Here is a 21,868-nt window from a genome sequence, read left to right as displayed (position 1 = left end):
CCTTTTTCACCATAGCCATCTACGGGCTTCCAAATATCACTTTGGCAATTCCACAAGAACTGTCTTAGCGAAAGGCTTCTTGAGGGGAAAGCTGTAACTCTGTGAGATGATTTCACAGAACACAAAGAAGTTTCTCAGAAAGCTTCCTTCTCTTTGTTATCGGGGGATATTTCCTTTGGCCCTATAGTCTTCAAAGGGATCCGAAATATCTGTTCACAGATTCCACAGAAATAAGGCTAGCAAAGAGATCCACGAAATACAGATGTAACTCGGTGAGATGAATGAACAGAACACTAAGCAGTCTCTCAGAAAGCTTCTTTCCAGATTTCATCGGAGGATATTTCCTTTTTCACCATAGCCCTCTATGGGCTTCCAAATATCACTTTGCCAATTCCACAAGAAATGTCTTTGCGAGAGGCTTCTTTAGGGGAAAGCTGTAACTCTGTGAGATGATTTCACAGAACACAAAGAAGTTTCTCAGAAAGCTTCCTTCTCTTTGTTATCGGAGGATATTTCCTTTGGCCCTACAGTCTTCAAAGGGATCCGAAATATCTGTTCTCAGATTCCACAGAAATAAGGCTAGCAAAGAGATCCACGAAATACAGATGTAACTCTGTGAGTGGAAGTCACACATCACAGAGCAGTTTCTCAGAAAGCTTCTTTCCAGATTTCATCTGAGGATATTTCCTTTTTCACCATAGCCCTCTATGGGCTTCCAAATATCACTTTGCCAATTCCACAAGAACTGTCTTAGCGAAAGGCTTCTTGAGGGGAAAGTTGTAACTCTGTGAGATGATTTCACAGAACACAAAGAAGTTTCTCAGAAAGCTTCCTTCTCTTTGTTATCGGAGGATATTTCCTTTGGCCCTATAGTCTTCAAAGGCATCCGAAATATCTGTTCTCAGATTCCACAGAAATAAGTCTAGCAAAGAGATCCACGAAATACAGATGTAACTCTGTGAGTGGAAGTCACACATCACAGAGCAGTTTCTCAGAAAGCTTCTTTCCAGAATTCATCTGAGGATATTTCCTTTTTCAACATAGCCCTCTATGGGCTGCCAAATATCACTTTGCCAATTCCACAAGAACTGTCTTAGCGAAAGGCTTCTTGAGGGGAAAGCTGTAACTCTGTGAGATGATTTCACAGAACACAAAGAAGTTTCTCAGAAAGCTTCTTTCTCTTTGTTATCGGACGATATTCCTTTGGCCCTATAGTCTTCAAAGGGATCCGAAATATCTGTTCTCAGATTCCACAGAAATAAGGCTAGCAAAGACATCCACGAAATACAGATGTAACTCTGTGAGTGGAAGTCACACATCACAGAGCAGTTTCTCAGAAAGCTTCTTTCCAGATTTCATCTGAGGATATTTCCTTTTTCACCATAGCCCTCTATGGGCTTCCAAATATCACTTTGCCAATTCCACAAGATCTGTCTTAGCGAAAGGCTTCTTGAGGGGAAAACTGTAACTCTGTGAGATAATTTCACAGAACACAAAGAAGTTTCTCAGAAATCTTCTTTCTCTCTGTTATCGGAGGATATTTCCTTTAGCCTTATAGTCTTCAAAGGGATCCGAAATATCTGTTCTCAGATTCCACAGAAATAAGGCTAGCAAAGAGATCCACGAAATACAGATGTAACTCTGTGAGTGGAAGTCACACATCACAGAGCAGTTTCTCAGAAAGCTTCTTTCCAGATTTCATCTGAGGATATTTCCTTTTTCACCATAGCCATCTACGGGCTTCCAAATATCACTTTGGCAATTCCACAAGAACTGTCTTAGCGAAAGGCTTCTTGAGGGGAAAGCTGTAACTCTGTGAGATGATTTCACAGAACACAAAGAAGTTTCTCAGAAAGCTTCCTTCTCTTTGTTATCGGGGGATATTTCCTTTGGCCCTATAGTCTTCAAAGGGATCCGAAATATCTGTTCACAGATTCCACAGAAATAAGGCTAGCAAAGAGATCCACGAAATACAGATGTAACTCGGTGAGATGAATGAACAGAACACTAAGCAGTCTCTCAGAAAGCTTCTTTCCAGATTTCATCGGAGGATATTTCCTTTTTCACCATAGCCCTCTATGGGCTTCCAAATATCACTTTGCCAATTCCACAAGAAATGTCTTTGCGAGAGGCTTCTTTAGGGGAAAGCTGTAACTCTGTGAGATGATTTCACAGAACACAAAGAAGTTTCTCAGAAAGCTTCCTTCTCTTTGTTATCGGAGGATATTTCCTTTGGCCCTACAGTCTTCAAAGGGATCCGAAATATCTGTTCTCAGATTCCACAGAAATAAGGCTAGCAAAGAGATCCACGAAATACAGATGTAACTCTGTGAGTGGAAGTCACACATCACAGAGCAGTTTCTCAGAAAGCTTCTTTCCAGATTTCATCTGAGGATATTTCCTTTTTCACCATAGCCCTCTATGGGCTTCCAAATATCACTTTGCCAATTCCACAAGAACTGTCTTAGCGAAAGGCTTCTTGAGGGGAAAGTTGTAACTCTGTGAGATGATTTCACAGAACACAAAGAAGTTTCTCAGAAAGCTTCTTTCTCTTTGTTATCGGACGATATTCCTTTCCCTCTAGTCTTCAAAGGGATCCGAAATATCGGTTCTCAGATTCCACAGAAATAAGGCTAGCAAAGAGATCCACGAAATACAGATGTAACTCTGTGAGTGGAAGTCACACATCACAGAGCAGTTTCTCAGAAAGCTTCTTTCCAGATTTCATCTGAGGATATTTCCTTTTTCACCATAGCCCTCTATGGGCTTCCAAATATCACTTTGCCAATTCCACAAGATCTGTCTTAGCGAAAGGCTTCTTGAGGGGAAAACTGTAACTCTGTGAGATAATTTCACAAAACACAAAGAAGTTTCTCAGAAAGCTTCATTCTCTCTGTTATCGGAGGATATTTCCTTTAGCCTTATAGTCTTCAAAGGGATCTGAAATATCTGTTCTCAGATTCCACAGAAATAAGGCTAGCAAAGAGATCCACGAAATACAGATGTAACTCTGTGAGTGAAAGTCACACATCACAGAGCAGTTTCTCAGAAAGCTTCTTTCCAGATTTCATCTGAGGATATTTCCTTTTTCACCATAGCCATCTATGGGCTTCCAAATATCACTTTGGCAATTCCACAAGAACTGTCTTAGCGAAAGGCTTCTTGAGGGGAAAGCTGTAACTCTGTGAGATGATTTCACAGAACACAAAGAATTTTCTCAGAAAGCTTCTTTCTCTTTGTTATCGGAGGATATTTCCTTTGGCCCTATAGTCTTCAAAGGTATCCGAAATATCTGTTCTCAGATTCCACAGAAATAAGGCTAGCAAAGAGATCCACGAAATACAGATGTAACTCAGTGAGATGAATGAACAGAACACTAAGCAGTTTCTCAGAAAGCTTCTTTCCAGATTTCATCTGAGGATATTTCCTTTTTCACCGTAGCCCTCTATGGGCTTCCAAATATCACTTTGCCAATTCCACAAGAACTGTCTTAGCGAAAGGCTTCTTGAGGGGAAAGCTGTAACTCTGTGAGATGATTTCACAGAACACAAAGAAGTTTCTCAGAAAGCTTCCTTCTCTTTGTTATCGGGGGATATTTCCTTTGGCCCTATAGTCTTCAAAGGGATCCGAAATATCTGTTCTCAGATTCCACAGAAATAAGGCTAGCAAAGAGATCCACGAAATACATATGTAACTCTGTGAGATGAATGAACAGAACACTAAGCAGTTTCTCAGAAAGCTTCTTTCCAGATTTCATCGGAGGACATTTCCTTTTTCACCATAGCCCTCTATGGGCTTCCAAATATCACTTTGCCAATTCCAAAAAAATGTCTTTGCGAGAGGCTTCTTGAGGGGAAAGCTGTAACTCTGTGAGATGATTTCACAGAACACAAAGAAGTTTCTCAGAAAGCTTCCTTCTCTTTGTTATCGGAGGATATTTCCTTTGGCCCTATAGTCTTCAAAGGGATCCGGAATATCTCTTCTCAGATTCCTCAGAAATAAGGCTAGCAAAGAGATCCACGAAATACAGATGTAACTCTGTGAGTGGAAGTCACACATCACAGAGCAGTTTCTCAGAAAGCTTCTTTCCAGATTTCATCTGAGGATAGTTCCTTTTTCACCATAGCCCTCTATGGGCTTCCAAATATCACTTTGCCAATTCCACAAGAACTGTCTTAGCGAAAGATTTCTTGAGGGAAAGTTGTAACTCTGTGAGATGATTTCACAGAACACAAAGAAGTTTCTCAGAAAGCTTCTTTCTCTTTGTTATCGGAGGATATTTCCTTTGGCCTTATAGTCTTCAAAGGGATCCGAAATATCTGTTCTCAGTTTCCACAGAAATAAGGCTAGCAAAGAGATCCACGAAATACAGATGTAACTCTGTGAGATGAATGAACAGAACACTAAGGAGTTTCTCAGAAAGCTTCTTTCCAGATATCATCTGAGGATATTTCCTTTTTCACCATAGCCCTCTATGGGCTTCCAAATATCACTTTGCCAATTCCACAAGAACTGTCTTAGCGAAAGGCTTCTTGAGGAGAAAGCTGTAACTCTGTGAGATGATTTTACAGAACACAAAGAAGTTTCTCAGAAAGCTTCCTTCTCTTTGTTATCGGAGGATATTTCCTTTGGCCCTATAGTCTTCAAAGGGATCCGAAATTTCTGTTCTCAGATACCACAGAAATAAGGCTAGCAAAGAGATCCATGAAACACAGATGTAACTCTGTGAGTGCAAGTCACACATCACAGAGCAGTTTCTCAGAAATCTTCTCTCCAGATTTCTTCTGAGGATAGTTCCTTTTTCACCATAGCCCTCTATGGGCTTCCAAATATCACTTTGCCAATTCCACAAGAACTGTCTTAGGGAAAGGCTTCTTGAGGGGAAAGTTGTAACTCTGTGAGATGATTTCACAGAACACAAAGAAGTTTCTCAGAAAGTTTCTTTCTCTTTGTTATCGGAGGATATTGCCTTTAGCCCTATAGTCTTCAAAGGAATCCGAAATATCTGTTCTCAGATTCCACAGAAATAAGGCTAGCAAAGAAATCCACGAAATACAGATGTAACTCTGTGAGTAGAAGTCACACATCACAGAGCAGTTTCTCAGAAAGCTTCTTTCCAGATTTCATCTGAGGATATTTCCTTTTTCACCATAGCCCTCTAAGGGCTTCCAAATATCACTTTGCCAATTCCACAAGAACTGTCTTAGCGAAAGGCTTCTTGAGGGGAAAGCTGTAACTCTGTGAGATGATTTCACAGAACACAAAGAAGTTTCTCAGAAAGCTTCTTTCTCTTTGTTATCGGAGGATATTTCCTTTGGCCCTATAGTCTTCAAAGGGATCCGAAATATCTGTTCTCAGATTCCACAGAAATAAGGCTAGCAAAGAGATCCACGAAATACAGATGTAACTCTGTGAGATGAATGAACAGAACACTAAGCAGTTTCTCAGAAAGCTTCTTTCCAGATTTCATCTGAGGATATTTCCTTTTTCACCATAGCCCTCTATGGGCTTCCAAATATCACTTTGCCAATTCCACAAGAACTGTCTTAGCGAAAGGCTTCTTGAGGGGAAAGCTGTAACTCTGTGAGATGATTTCACAGAACACAAAGTAGTTTCTCAGAAAGCTTCCTTCTCTTTGTTATCGGAGGATATTTCCTTTGGCCCTATAGTCTTCAAAGGGATCCGAAATTTCTGTTCTCAGATACCACAGAAATAAGGCTAGCAAAGAGATCCATGAAACACAGATGTAACTCTGTGAGTGCAAGTCACACATCACAGAGCAGTGTCTCTGAAAGCTTCTTTCCAGATTTCATCTGAGGATAGTTCCTTTTTCACCATAGCCCTCCATGGGCTTCCAAATATCACTTTGCCATTTCCACAAGAACTGTCTTAGCGAAAGGCTTCTTGAGGGGAAAGCTGTAACTCTGTGAGATGATTTCACAGAACACAAAGAAGTTTCTCAGAACGCTTCCTTCTCTTTGTTATCGGAGGATATTTCCTTTGGCCCTATAGCCTTCAAAGGGATCCGAAATATCTGTTCTCAGATTCCACAGAAATAAGTCTAGCAAAGAGATCCACGAAATACAGATGTAACTCTGTGAGATGAATAAACAGAACACTAAGCAGTTTCTCTGAAAGCTTCTTTCCAGATTTCATCTGAGGAGATTTTCTTTTTCACCACAGCCCTCTATGGGCATCCAAATATCACTTTGCCAATTCCACAAGAACTGTCTTTGCGAAAGGCTTTTTGAGGGGAAAGATGTAACTCTGTGAGATGATTTCACAGAACACAAAGAAGTTTCTCAGAAAGCTTCCTTCTCTTTGTTATCGGAGGATATTTCCTTTGGCCCTATAGTCTTCAAAGGGATACGAAATATCTGTTCTCAGATTCCACAGAAATAAGGCTAGCAAAGAGATCCACGAAATACAGATGTAACTCTGTGAGTGGAAGTCACACATCACAGAGCAGTGTCTCTGAAAGCTTCTTTCCAGATTTCATCTGAGGATAGTTCCTTTTTCACCATAGCCATCTATGGGCTTCCAAATATCACTTTGGCAATTCCACAAGAACTGTCTTAGCGAAAGGCTTCTTGAGGGGAAAGCTGTAACTCTGTGAGATGATTTCACAGAACACAAAGAAGTTTCTCAGAAAGCTTCCTTCTCTTTGTTATCGGAGGATATTTCCTTTGGCCCTATAGTCTTCAAAGGTATCCGAAATATCTGTTCTCAGATTCCACAGAAATAAGGCTAGCAAAGAGATCCACGAAATACAGATGTAACTCAGTGAGATGAATGAACAGAACACTAAGCAGTTTCTCAGAAAGCTTCTTTCCAGATTTCATCTGAGGATATTTCCTTTTTCACCGTAGCCCTCTATGGGCTTCCAAATATCACTTTGCCAATTCCACAAGAACTGTCTTAGCGAAAGGCTTCTTGAGGGGAAAGCTGTAACTCTGTGAGATGATTTCACAGAACACAAAGAAGTTTCTCAGAAAGCTTCCTTCTCTTTGTTATCGGGGGATATTTCCTTTGGCCCTATAGTCTTCAAAGGGATCCGAAATATCTGTTCTCAGATTCCACAGAAATAAGGCTAGCAAAGAGATCCTCGAAATACATATGTACCTCTGTGAGATGAATGAACAGAACACTAAGCAGTTTCTCAGAAAGCTTCTTTCCAGATTTCATCGGAGGACATTTCCTTTTTCACCATAGCCCTCTATGGGCTTCCAAATATCACTTTGCCAATTCCACAAAAAATGTCTTTGCGAGAGGCTTCTTGAGGGGAAAGCTGTAACTCTGTGAGATGATTTCAGAGAACACAAAGAAGTTTCTCAGAAAGCTTCCTTCTCTTTGTTATCGGAGGATATTTCCTTTGGCCCTATAGTCTTCAAAGGGATCCGGAATATCTGTTCTCAGATTCCTCAGAAATAAGGCTAGCAAAGAGATCCACGAAATACAGATGTAACTCTGTGAGTGGAAGTCACACATCACAGAGCAGTTTCTCAGAAAGCTTCTTTCCAGATTTCATCTGAGGATAGTTCCTTTTTCACCATAGCCCTCTATGGGCTTCCAAATATCACTTTGCCAATTCCACAAGAACTGTCTTAGCGAAAGATTTCTTGAGGGAAAGTTGTAACTCTGTGAGATGATTTCACAGAACACAAAGAAGTTTCTCAGAAAGCTTCTTTCTCTTTGTTATCGGAGGATATTTCCTTTGGCCTTATAGTCTTCAAAGGGATCCGAAATATCTGTTCTCAGATTCCACAGAAATAAGGCTAGCAAAGAGATCCACGAAATACAGATGTAACTCTGTGAGATGAATGAACAGAACACTAAGGAGTTTCTCAGAAAGCTTCTTTCCAGATATCATCTGAGGATATTTCCTTTTTCACCATAGCCCTCTATGGGCTTCCAAATATCACTTTGCCAATTCCACAAGAACTGTCTTAGCGAAAGGCTTCTTGAGGAGAAAGCTGTAACTCTGTGAGATGATTTTACAGAACACAAAGAAGTTTCTCAGAAAGCTTCTTTCTCTTTGTTATCGGAGGATATTTCCTTTGGCCCTATAGTCTTCAAAGGGATCCGAAATATCTGTTCTCAGATTCCACAGAAATAAGGCTAGCAACGGGATCCACGAAACAGAGATGTAAGTCTGTGAGTGGAAGTCACACATCGCAGAGCAGTTTCTCAGAAAGCTTCTTTCCAGATTTCATCTGAGGATATTTGCTTTTTCACTATAGCCTTCTAAGGGCTTCCAAATATCACTTTGTCAATTCCACAAGAACTGTCATAGCGAAAGGCTTCTTGAGGGGAAAGCTGTAACTCTGTGACATGATTTCACAGAACACAAAGAAGTTTCTCAGAAAGCTTCTTTCTCTTTGTTATCGGAGGATATTTCCTTTGGCCCTATAGTCTTCAAAGGGATCCTAAATATCTGTTCTCAGATTCCACAGAAATAAGGCTAGCAAATAGATCCACGAAATACAGATGTAACTCTGTGAGATGAATGAACAGAACACTAAGCAGTTTCTCAGAAAGCTTCTTTCCAGATTTCATCTGAGGATATTTCCTTTTTCACCATAGCCCTCTATGGGCTTCCAAATATCACTTTGCCAATTCCACAAGAACTGTCTTTGAGAAAGGCTTCTTGAGGGGAAAGCTGTAACTCTGTGAGATGATTTCACAGAACACAAAGAAGTTTCTCAGAAAGCTTCCTTCTCTTTGTTATCGGAGGATATTTCCTTTGGCCATATAGTCTTCCAAGGGATCCGAAATATCTGTTCTCAGATTCCACAGAAATAAGGCTAGCAAAGAGATCCACGAAATACAGATGTAACTCTGTGAGTGGAAGTCACACATCACAGAGCAGTTTCTCAGAAAGCTTCTTCCAGATTTCATCTGAGGATAGTTCCTTTTTCACCATAGCCCTCTATGGGCTTCCAAATATCACATTGCCAATTCCACAAGAACTGTCTTAGGGAAAGGCTTCTTGAGGGGAAAGTTGTAACTCTGTGAGATGATTTCACAGAACACAAAGAAGTTTCTCAGAAAGTTTCTTTCTCTTTGTTATCGGAGGATATTGCCTTTAGCCATATAGTCTTCAAAGGAATCCGAAATATCTGTTCTCAGATTCCACAGAAATAAGGCTAGCAAAGAGATCCACGAAATACAGATGTAACTCTGTGAGTAGAAGTCACACATCACAGAGCAGTTTCTCAGAAAGCTTCTTTCCAGATTTCATCTGAGGATATTTCCTTTTTCACCATAGCCCTCTATGGGCTTCCAAATATCACTTTGCCAATTCCACAAGAACTGTCTTAGCAAAAGGCTTCTTGAGGGGAAAGCTGTAACTCTGTTAGATGATTTCACAGAACACAAAGAAGATTCTCAGAAAGCTTCTTTCTCTTTGTTATCGGAGGATATTTCCTTTGGCCCTATAGTCTTCAAATGGATCCGAAATATCTGTTCTCAGATTCCACAGAAATAAGGCTAGCAAAGAGATCCACGAAATAGAGATGTAACTCTGTGAGTGGAAGTCACACATCACAGAGCAGTTTCTCAGAAATCTTCTCTCCAGATTTCATCTGAGGATAGTTCCTTTTTCACCATAGCCCTCTATGGGCTTCCAAATATCACATTGCCAATTCCACAAGAACTGTCTTAGGGAAAGGCTTCTTGAGGGGAAAGTTGTAACTCTGTGAGATGATTTCACAGAACACAAAGAAGTTTCTCAGAAAGTTTCTTTCTCTTTGTTATCGGAGGATATTGCCTTTAGCCCTATAGTCTTCAAAGGAATCCGAAATATCTGTTCTCAGATTCCACAGAAATAAGGCTAGCAAAGAAATCCACGAAATACAGATGTAACTCTGTGAGTAGAAGTCACACATCACAGAGCAGTTTCTCAGAAAGCTTCTTTCCAGATTTCATCTGAGGATATTTCCTTTTTCACCATAGCCCTCTAAGGGCTTCCAAATATCACTTTGCCAATTCCACAAGAACTGTCTTAGCGAAAGGCTTCTTGAGGGGAAAGCTGTAACTCTGTGAGATGATTTCACAGAACACAAAGAAGTTTCTCAGAAAGCTTCTTTCTCTTTGTTATCGGAGGATATTTCCTTTGGCCCTATACTCTTCAAAGGGATCCGAAATATCTGTTCTCAGATTCCACAGAAATAAGGCTAGCAAAGAGATCCACGAAATACAGATGTAACTCTGTGAGATGAATGAACAGAACACTAAGCAGTTTCTCAGAAAGCTTCTTTCCAGATTTCATCTGAGGATATTTCCTTTTTCACCATAGCCCTCTATGGGCTTCCAAATATCACTTTGCCAATTCCACAAGAACTGTCTTAGCGAAAGGCTTCTTGAGAGGAAAGCTGTAACTCTGTGAGATGATTTCACAGAACACAAAGAAGTTTCTCAGAAAGCTTCCTTCTCTTTGTTATCGGAGGATATTTCCTTTGGCCCTATAGTCTTCAAAGGGATCCGAAATTTCTGTTCTCAGATTCCACAGAAATAAGGCTAGCAAAGAGATCCATGAAACACAGATGTAACTCTGTGAGTGCAAGTCACACATCACAGAGCAGTTTCTCTGAAAGCTTCTTTCCAGATTTCATCTGAGGATAGTTCCTTTTTCACCATAGCCCTCCATGGGCTTCCAAATATCACTTTGCCAATTCCACAAGAACTGTCTTAGCGAAAGGCTTCTTGAGGGGAAAGCTGTAACTCTGTGAGATGATTTCACAGAACACAAAGAAGTTTCTCAGAAAGCTTCCTTCTCTTTGTTATCGGAGGATATTTCCTTTGGCCCTATAGTCTTCAAAGGGATCCGAAATATCTGTTCTCAGATTCCACAGAAATAAGTCTAGCAAAGAGATCCACGAAATACAGATGTAACTCTGTGAGATGAATAAACAGAACACTAAGCAGTTTCTCAGAAAGCTTCTTTCCAGATTTCATCTGAGGAGATTTCCTTTTTCACCACAGCCCTCTATGGGCTTCCAAATATCACTTTGCCAATTCCACAAGAACTGTCTTTGCGAAAGGCTTTTTGAGGGGAAAGATGTAACTCTGTGAGATGATTTCACAGAACACAAAGAAGTTTCTCAGAAAGCTTCCTTCTCTTTGTTATCGGAGGATATTTCCTTTGGCCCTATAGTCTTCAAAGGGATCCGAAATATCTGTTCTCAGATTCCACAGAAATAAGGCTAGCAAAGAGATCCACGAAATACAGATGTAACTCTGTGAGTGGAAGTCACACATCACAGAGCAGTTTCTCAGAAAGCTTCTTTCCAGATTTCATCTGAGGATAGTTCCTTTTTCACCATAGCCCTCTATGGGCTTCCAAATATCACTTTGCCAATTCCACAAGAACTGTCTTAGCGAAAGGATTCTTGAGGGGAAAGCTGTAACTCTGTGAGATGTTTTCACAGAACACAAAGAAGTTTCTCAGAAAGCTTCCTTCTCTTTGTTATCGGAGGATATTTCCTTTGGCCCTATAGACTTCAAAGGGATCGGAAATTTCTGTTCTGAGATTCCACAGAAATAAGGCTAGGAAAGAGATCCACGAAATACTGATGTAACTCTGTGAGTGCAAGTCACACATCACAGAGCAGTTTCTCAGAAAGCATCTTTCCAGATTTCATCTGAGGATATTTCCTTTTTCACCACAGACCTCTATGGCTTCCAAATATCACTATGCCAATTCCACAAGAACTGTCTAAGCGAAAGGATTCTTGAGGGGAAAGCTGTAACTCTGTGAGATGATTTCACAGAACACAAAGAAGTTTCTCAGAAAGCTTCCTTCTCTTTGTTATCGGAGGATATTTCCTTTGGCCCTATAGTCTTCAAAGGGATCCGAAATATCTGTTCTCTGATTCCACAGAAATAAGGCTAGCAAAGAGATCCACGAAATACAGATGTAACTCTGTGAGATGAATGAACAGAACACTAAGCAGTTTCTCAGAAAGCTTCTTTCCAGATATCATCTGAGGATATTTCCTTTTTCACCATAGCCCTCTATGGGCTTCCAAATATCACTTTGCCAATTCCACAAGAACTGTTTTAGCGAAAGGTTCTTCAGGGGAAAGCTGTAACTCTGTGACATGATTTCACCGAACACAAAGAAGTTTCTCAGAAAGCTTCTTTCTATTTGTTATCGGAGGATATTTCCTTTGGCCCTATAGTCTTCAAAGGGATCCGAAATATCTGTTCTCAGATTCCACAGAAATTATGCTAGCAAAGAGATCCACGAAACAGAGATGTAACACTGTGAGTGGAAGACACACATCACAGAGCAGTTTCTCAGAAAGCTTCTTTCCAGATTTCATCTGAGGATATTTCCTTTTTCACCATAGCCCTGTATGGGCTGCCTAATATCACTTTGCCAATTCCACAAGAACTGTCTTAGCGAAAGGCTTCTTGAGGGGAAAGTTGTAACTCTGTGAGATGATTTCACAGAACACAAAGAAGTTTCTCAGAAAGCTTCCTTCTCTTTGTTATCGGAGGATATTTCCTTTGGCCCTATAGTCTTCAAAGGGATCCGAAATATCTGTTCTCAGATTCCACAGAAATAAGGCTAGCAAAGAGATCCACGAAATACAGATGTAACTCTGTGAGATGAATGAGCAGAACACTAAGCAGTTTCTCAGAAAGCTTCTTTCCAGATTTCATCTGAGGATATTTCCTTTTTCACCATAGCCCTCTATGGGCTTCCAAATATCACTTTGCCAATTCCACAAAAACTGTCTTAGCGAAAGGCTTCTTGAGGGGAAAGCTGTAACTCTGTGAGATGATTTCACAGAACACAAAGAAGTTTCTCAGAAAGCTTCCTTCTCTTTGTTATCGGAGGATATTTCCTTTGGCCATATAATCTTCCAAGGGATCCGAAATATCTGTTCTCAGATTCCACACAAATAAGGCTAGCAAAGAGATCCACGAAATACAGATGTAACTCTGTGAGTGGAAGTCACACATCACAGAGCAGTTTCTCAGAAAGCTTCTTTACAGATTTCATCTGAGGATAGTTCCTTTTTCACCATAGCCCTCTATGGGATTCCAAATATCACTTTGCCAATTCCACAAGAACTGTCTTAGGGAAAGGCTTCTTGAGGGGAAAGTTGTAACTCTGTGAGATGATTTCACAGAACACAAAGAAGTTTCTCAGAAAGTTTCTTTCTCTTTGTTATCGGAGGATATTGCCTTTAGCCCTATAGTCTTCAAAGGAATCCGAAATATCTGTTCTCAGATTCCACAGAAATAAGGCTAGCAAAGAGATCCACGAAATACAGATGTAACTCTGTGAGTAGAAGTCACACATCAAGAAGCAGTTTCTCAGAAAGCTTCTTTCCAGATTTCATCTGAGGATATTTCCTTTTTCACCATAGCCCTCTATGGGCTTCCAAATATCACTTTGCCAATTCCACAAGAACTGTCTTAGCGAAAGGCTTCTTGAGGGGAAAGCTGTAACTCTGTGAGATGATTTCACAGAACACAAAGAAGATTCTCAGAAAGCTTCTTTCTCTTTGTTATCGGAGGATATTTCCTTTGGCCCGATAGTCTTCAAAGGGATCCGAAATATCTGTTCTCAGATTCCACAGAAATAAGGCCTGCAAAGAGATCCACGAAATAGAGATGTAACTCTGTGAGTGGAAGTCACACATCACAGAGCAGTTTCTCAGAAAGCTTCTTTCCAGATTTCATCTGAGGATAGTTCCTTTTTCACCATAGCCCTCTATGGGCTTCCAAATATCAATTTGCCAATTCCACAAGAACTGTCTTAGGGAAAGGCTTCTTGAGGGGAAAGTTGTATCTCTGTGAGATGATTTCACAGAACACAAAGAAGTTTCTCAGAAAGCTTCCTTCTCTTTGTTATCGGAGGATATTTCCTTTGGCCCTATAGACTTCAAAGGGATCCGAAATATCTGTTCTAGGATTCCACAGAAATAAGGCTATCAAAGAGATCCACGAAATACTGATGTAACTCTGTGAGTGGAAGTCACACATCACAGAGCAGTTTCTCAGAAAGCTTCTTTCCAGATTTCATCTGAGGATATTTCCTTTTTCACCATAGCCCTCTATGGCTTCCAAATATCACTTTGCCAATTCCACAAGAACTGTCTTAGCGAAAGGCTTCTTGAGGGGAAAGCTGTAACTCTGTGAGATGATTTCACAGAACACAAAGAAGTTTCTCAGAAAGCTTCCTTCTCTTTGTTATCGGAGGATATTTCCTTTGGCCCTATAGTCTTCAAAGGGATCCGAAATATCTGTTCTCTGATTCCACAGAAATAAGGCTAGCAAAGAGATCCACGAAATACAGATGTAACTCTGTGAGATGAATGAACAGAACACTAAGCAGTTTCTCAGAAAGCTTCTTTCCAGATATCATCTGAGGATATTTCCTTTTTCACCATAGCCCTCTATGGGCTTCCAAATATCACTTTGCCAATTCCACAAGAACTGTTTTAGCGAAAGGTTCTTGAGGGGAAAGCTGTAACTCTGTGACATGATTTCACAGAACACAAAGAAGTTTCTCAGAAAGCTTCTTTCTATTTGTTATCGGAGGATATTTCCTTTGGCCCTATAGTCTTCAAAGGGATCCGAAATATCTCTTCTCAGATTCCACAGAAATTATGCTAGCAAAGAGATCCACGAAACAGAGATGTAACACTGTGAGTGGAAGACACACATCACAGAGCAGTTTCTCAGAAAGCTTCTTTCCAGATTTCATCTGAGGATATTTCCTTTTTCACCATAGCCCTCTATGGGCTGCCTAATATCACTTTGCCAATTCCACAAGAACTGTCTTAGCGAAAGGCTTCTTGAGGGGAAAGTTGTAACTCTGTGAGATGATTTCACAGAACACAAAGAAGTTTCTCAGAAAGCTTCCTTCTCTTTGTTATCGGAGGATATTTCCTTTGGCCCTATAGTCTTCAAAGGGATCCGAAATATCTGTTCTCAGATTCCACAGAAATAAGGCTAGCAAAGAGATCCACGAAATACAGATGTAACTCTGTGCGATGAATGAACAGAACACTAAGCAGTTTCTCAGAAAGCTTCTTTCCAGATTTCATCTGAGGATATTTCCTTTTTCACCATAGCCCTCTATGGGCTTCCAAATATCACTTTGCCAATTCCACAAGAACTGTCTTAGCGAAAGGCTTCTTGAGGGGAAAGCTGTAACTCTGTGAGATGATTTCACAGAACACAAAGAAGATTCTCAGAAAGCTTCTTTCTCTTTGTTATCGGAGGATATTTCCTTTGGCCCTATAGTCTTCAAAGGGATCCGAAATATCTGTTCTCAGATTCCACAGAAATAAGGCCTGCAAAGAGATCCACGAAATAGAGATGTAACTCTGTGAGTGGAAGTCACACATCACAGAGCAGTTTCTCAGAAAGCTTCTTTCCAGATTTCATCTGAGGATAGTTCCTTTTTCACCATAGCCCTCTATGGGCTTCCAAATATCACTTTGCCAATTCCACAAGAACTGTCTTAGGGAAAGGCTTCTTGAGGGAAAAGTTGTAACTCTGTGAGATGATTTCACAGAACACAAAGAAGTTTCTCAGAAAGCTTCCTTCTCTTTGTTATCGGAGGATATTTCCTTTGGCCCTATAGACTTCAAAGGGATCCGAAATATCTGTTCTAGGATTCCACAGAAATAAGGCTATCAAAGAGATCCACGAAATACTGATGTAACTCTGTGAGTGGAAGTCACACATCACAGAGCAGTTTCTCAGAAAGCTTCTTTCCAGATTTCATCTGAGGATATTTCCTTTTTCACCATAGCCTTCTAAGGGCTTCCAAATATCACATTGCCAATTCCACTAGAACTGTCTTAGCGAAAGGCTTCTTGAAGGGAAAGCTGTAACTCTGTGAGATGATTTCACAGAACACAAAGAAGTTTCTCAGAAAGATTCTTTCTCTTTATTATCGGAGGATACTTCCTTTGGACCTATAGTCTTCAAAGGGATCCGAAATATCTGTTCTCAGATTCCACAGAAATAAGGCTAGCAAAGAGATCCACGAAACAGAGATGGAACTCTGTGAGTGGAAGTCACATCACAGAGCAGTTTCTCAGAAAGCTTCTTTCCAGATTTCATCTGAGGATATTTCCTTTTTCACCATAGCCCTCTATGGGCTTCCAAATATCACTTTGCCAATTCCACAAGAACTGTCTTAGCGAAAGGTTTCTTGAGGGGAAAGCGGTAACTCTGTGAGATGATTTCACAGAACACAAAGAAGTTTCTCAGAAAGCTTCTTTCTCTTTGTTATCGGGGGATAGTTACTTTGGCCCTATAGTCTTCAAAGGGATCCGAAATATCTGTTCTCAGATTCCACAGAAATAAGGCTAGCAAAGAGATCCACGAAATACAGATGTAACTCTGTGAGATGAATGAAAAGAACACTAAGCAGTTTCTCAGAAAGCTTCTTTCCAGATTTCATCTGACCATATTTCCTTTTTCACCATAGCCCTCTATGGGCTTCCAAATATCACTTTGCCAATTCCACAAGAACTGTCTTAGCGAAAGGCTTCTTGAGGGGAAAGCTGTAACTCTGTGAGATGATTTCACAGAACACAAAGAAGTTTCTCAGAAAGCTTCCTTCTCTTTCTTTTCGGAGGATATTTCCTTTGGCCCCATAGTCTTCAAAGGGATCCGAAATATCTTTTCTCAGATTCCACAGAAATAAGGCTAGCAAAGAGATCCACGAAACAGAGATGTAACTTTGTGAGTGGAAGTCACACATCACAGAGCAGTTTCTCAGAAAGCTTCTTTCCAGATTTCATCTGAGTATATTTCCTTTTTCACCATAGCCTTCTAAGGGCTTCCAAATATCACATTGCCAATTCCACTAGAACTGTCTTAGCGAAAGGCTTCTTGAAGGGAAAGCTGTAACTCTGTGAGATGATTTCACAGAACACAAAGAAGTTTCTCAGAAAGCTTCCTTCTCTTTGTTATCGGAGGATATTTCCTTTGGCCCTATAGACTTCAAAGGGATCGGAAATTTCTGTTCTGAGATTCCACAGAAATAAGGCTAGGAAAGAGATCCACGAAATACTGATGTAACTCTGTGAGTGCAAGTCACACATCACAGAGCAGTTTCTCAGAAAGCATCTTTCCAGATTTCATCTGAGGATATTTCCTTTTTCACCACAGACCTCTATGGCTTCCAAATATCACTATGCCAATTCCACAAGAACTGTCTAAGCGAAAGGATTCTTGAGGGGAAAGCTGTAACTCTGTGAGATGATTTCACAGAACACAAAGAAGTTTCTCAGAAAGCTTCCTTCTCTTTGTTATCGGAGGATATTTCCTTTGGCCCTATAGTCTTCAAAGGGATCCGAAATATCTGTTCTCTGATTCCACAGAAATAAGGCTAGCAAAGAGATCCACGAAATACAGATGTAACTCTGTGAGATGAATGAACAGAACACTAAGCAGTTTCTCAGAAAGCTTCTTTCCAGATATCATCTGAGGATATTTCCTTTTTCACCATAGCCCTCTATGGGCTTCCAAATATCACTTTGCCAATTCCACAAGAACTGTTTTAGCGAAAGGTTCTTCAGGGGAAAGCTGTAACTCTGTGACATGATTTCACCGAACACAAAGAAGTTTCTCAGAAAGCTTCTTTCTATTTGTTATCGGAGGATATTTCCTTTGGCCCTATAGTCTTCAAAGGGATCCGAAATATCTGTTCTCAGATTCCACAGAAATTATGCTAGCAAAGAGATCCACGAAACAGAGATGTAACACTGTGAGTGGAAGACACACATCACAGAGCAGTTTCTCAGAAAGCTTCTTTCCAGATTTCATCTGAGGATATTTCCTTTTTCACCATAGCCCTGTATGGGCTGCCTAATATCACTTTGCCAATTCCACAAGAACTGTCTTAGCGAAAGGCTTCTTGAGGGGAAAGTTGTAACTCTGTGAGATGATTTCACAGAACACAAAGAAGTTTCTCAGAAAGCTTCCTTCTCTTTGTTATCGGAGGATATTTCCTTTGGCCCTATAGTCTTCAAAGGGATCCGAAATATCTGTTCTCAGATTCCACAGAAATAAGGCTAGCAAAGAGATCCACGAAATACAGATGTAACTCTGTGAGATGAATGAACAGAACACTAAGCAGTTTCTCAGAAAGCTTCTTTCCAGATTTCATCTGAGGATATTTCCTTTTTCACCATAGCCCTCTATGGGCTTCCAAATATCACTTTGCCAATTCCACAAAAACTGTCTTAGCGAAAGGCTTCTTGAGGGGAAAGCTGTAACTCTGTGAGATGATTTCACAGAACACAAAGAAGTTTCTCAGAAAGCTTCCTTCTCTTTGTTATCGGAGGATATTTCCTTTGGCCATATAATCTTCCAAGGGATCCGAAATATCTGTTCTCAGATTCCACACAAATAAGGCTAGCAAAGAGATCCACGAAATACAGATGTAACTCTGTGAGTGGAAGTCACACATCACAGAGCAGTTTCTCAGAAAGCTTCTTTACAGATTTCATCTGAGGATAGTTCCTTTTTCACCATAGCCCTCTATGGGATTCCAAATATCACTTTGCCAATTCCACAAGAACTGTCTTAGGGAAAGGCTTCTTGAGGGGAAAGTTGTAACTCTGTGAGATGATTTCACAGAACACAAAGAAGTTTCTCAGAAAGTTTCTTTCTCTTTGTTATCGGAGGATATTGCCTTTAGCCCTATAGTCTTCAAAGGAATCCGAAATATCTGTTCTCAGATTCCACAGAAATAAGGCTAGCAAAGAGATCCACGAAATACAGATGTAACTCTGTGAGTAGAAGTCACACATCAAGAAGCAGTTTCTCAGAAAGCTTCTTTCCAGATTTCATCTGAGGATATTTCCTTTTTCACCATAGCCCTCTATGGGCTTCCAAATATCACTTTGCCAATTCCACAAGAACTGTCTTAGCGAAAGGCTTCTTGAGGGGAAAGCTGTAACTCTGTGAGATGATTTCACAGAACACAAAGAAGATTCTCAGAAAGCTTCTTTCTCTTTGTTATCGGAGGATATTTCCTTTGGCCCGATAGTCTTCAAAGGGATCCGAAATATCTGTTCTCAGATTCCACAGAAATAAGGCCTGCAAAGAGATCCACGAAATAGAGATGTAACTCTGTGAGTGGAAGTCACACATCACAGAGCAGTTTCTCAGAAAGCTTCTTTCCAGATTTCATCTGAGGATAGTTCCTTTTTCACCATAGCCCTCTATGGGCTTCCAAATATCAATTTGCCAATTCCACAAGAACTGTCTTAGGGAAAGGCTTCTTGAGGGGAAAGTTGTATCTCTGTGAGATGATTTCACAGAACACGAAGAAGTTTCTCAGAAAGCTTCCTTCTCTTTGTTATCGGAGGATATTTCCTTTGGCCCTATAGACTTCAAAGGGATCCGAAATATCTGTTCTAGGATTCCACAGAAATAAGGCTATCAAAGAGATCCACGAAATACTGATGTAACTCTGTGAGTGGAAGTCACACATCACAGAGCAGTTTCTCAGAAAGCTTCTTTCCAGATTTCATCTGAGGATATTTCCTTTTTCACCATAGCCCTCTATGGCTTCCAAATATCACTTTGCCAATTCCACAAGAACTGTCTTAGCGAAAAGCTTCTTGAGGGGAAAGCTGTAACTCTGTGAGATGATTTCACAGAACACAAAGAAGTTTCTCAGAAAGCTTCCTTCTCTTTGTTATCGGAGGATATTTCCTTTGGCCCTATAGTCTTCAAAGGGATCCGAAATATCTGTTCTCTGATTCCACAGAAATAAGGCTAGCAAAGAGATCCACGAAATACAGATGTAACTCTGTGAGATGAATGAACAGAACACTAAGCAGTTTCTCAGAAAGCTTCTTTCCAGATATCATCTGAGGATATTTCCTTTTTCACCATAGCCCTCTATGGGCTTCCAAATATCACTTTGCCAATTCCACAAGAACTGTTTTAGCGAAAGGTTCTTGAGGGGAAAGCTGTAACTCTGTGACATGATTTCACAGAACACAAAGAAGTTTCTCAGAAAGCTTCTTTCTATTTGTTATCGGAGGATATTTCCTTTGGCCCTATAGTCTTCAAAGGGATCCGAAATATCTCTTCTCAGATTCCACAGAAATTATGCTAGCAAAGAGATCCACGAAACAGAGATGTAACACTGTGAGTGGAAGACACACATCACAGAGCAGTTTCTCAGAAAGCTTCTTTCCAGATTTCATCTGAGGATATTTCCTTTTTCACCATAGCCCTCTATGGGCTGCCTAATATCACTTTGCCAATTCCACAAGAACTGTCTTAGCGAAAGGCTTCTTGAGGGGAAAGTTGTAACTCTGTGAGATGATTTCACAGAACACAAAGAAGTTTCTCAGAAAGCTTCCTTCTCTTTGTTATCGGAGGATATTTCCTTTGGCCCTATAGTCTTCAAAGGGATCCGAAATATCTGTTCTCAGATTCCACAGAAATAAGGCTAGCAAAGAGATCCACGAAATACAGATGTAACTCTGTGCGATGAATGAACAGAACACTAAGCAGTTTCTCAGAAAGCTTCTTTCCAGATTTCATCTGAGGATATTTCCTTTTTCACCATAGCCCTCTATGGGCTTCCAAATATCACTTTGCCAATTCCACAAGAACTGTCTTAGCGAAAGGCTTCTTGAGGGGAAAGCTGTAACTCTGTGAGATGATTTCACAGAACACAAAGAAGATTCTCAGAAAGCTTCTTTCTCTTTGTTATCGGAGGATATTTCCTTTGGCCCTATAGTCTTCAAAGGGATCCGAAATATCTGTTCTCAGATTCCACAGAAATAAGGCCTGCAAAGAGATCCACGAAATAGAGATGTAACTCTGTGAGTGGAAGTCACACATCACAGAGCAGTTTCTCAGAAAGCTTCTTTCCAGATTTCATCTGAGGATAGTTCCTTTTTCACCATAGCCCTCTATGGGCTTCCAAATATCACTTTGCCAATTCCACAAGAACTGTCTTAGGGAAAGGCTTCTTGAGGGAAAAGTTGTAACTCTGTGAGATGATTTCACAGAACACAAAGAAGTTTCTCAGAAAGCTTCCTTCTCTTTGTTATCGGAGGATATTTCCTTTGGCCCTATAGACTTCAAAGGGATCCGAAATATCTGTTCTAGGATTCCACAGAAATAAGGCTATCAAAGAGATCCACGAAATACTGAAGTAACTCTGTGAGTGGAAGTCACACATCACAGAGCAGTTTCTCAGAAAGCTTCTTTCCAGATTTCATCTGAGGATATTTCCTTTTTCACCATAGCCTTCTAAGGGCTTCCAAATATCACATTGCCAATTCCACTAGAACTGTCTTAGCGAAAGGCTTCTTGAAGGGAAAGCTGTAACTCTGTGAGATGATTTCACAGAACACAAAGAAGTTTCTCAGAAAGATTCTTTCTCTTTATTATCGGAGGATACTTCCTTTGGACCTATAGTCTTCAAAGGGATCCGAAATATCTGTTCTCAGATTCCACAGAAATAAGGCTAGCAAAGAGATCCACGAAACAGAGATGGAACTCTGTGAGTGGAAGTCACATCACAGAGCAGTTTCTCAGAAAGCTTCTTTCCAGATTTCATCTGAGGATATTTCCTTTTTCACCATAGCCCTCTATGGGCTTCCAAATATCACTTTGCCAATTCCACAAGAACTGTCTTAGCGAAAGGTTTCTTGAGGGGAAAGCGGTAACTCTGTGAGATGATTTCACAGAACACAAAGAAGTTTCTCAGAAAGCTTCTTTCTCTTTGTTATCGGGGGATAGTTACTTTGGCCCTATAGTCTTCAAAGGGATCCGAAATATCTGTTCTCAGATTCCACAGAAATAAGGCTAGCAAAGAGATCCACGAAATACAGATGTAACTCTGTGAGAT

The sequence above is a fragment of the Macaca nemestrina genome, chromosome 8 (genome assembly GCF_043159975.1).
Source record: "Macaca nemestrina isolate mMacNem1 chromosome 8, mMacNem.hap1, whole genome shotgun sequence".
Lineage (NCBI taxonomy): Eukaryota > Metazoa > Chordata > Mammalia > Primates > Cercopithecidae > Macaca > Macaca nemestrina.
This window is presented reverse-complemented; position numbering follows the sequence as displayed.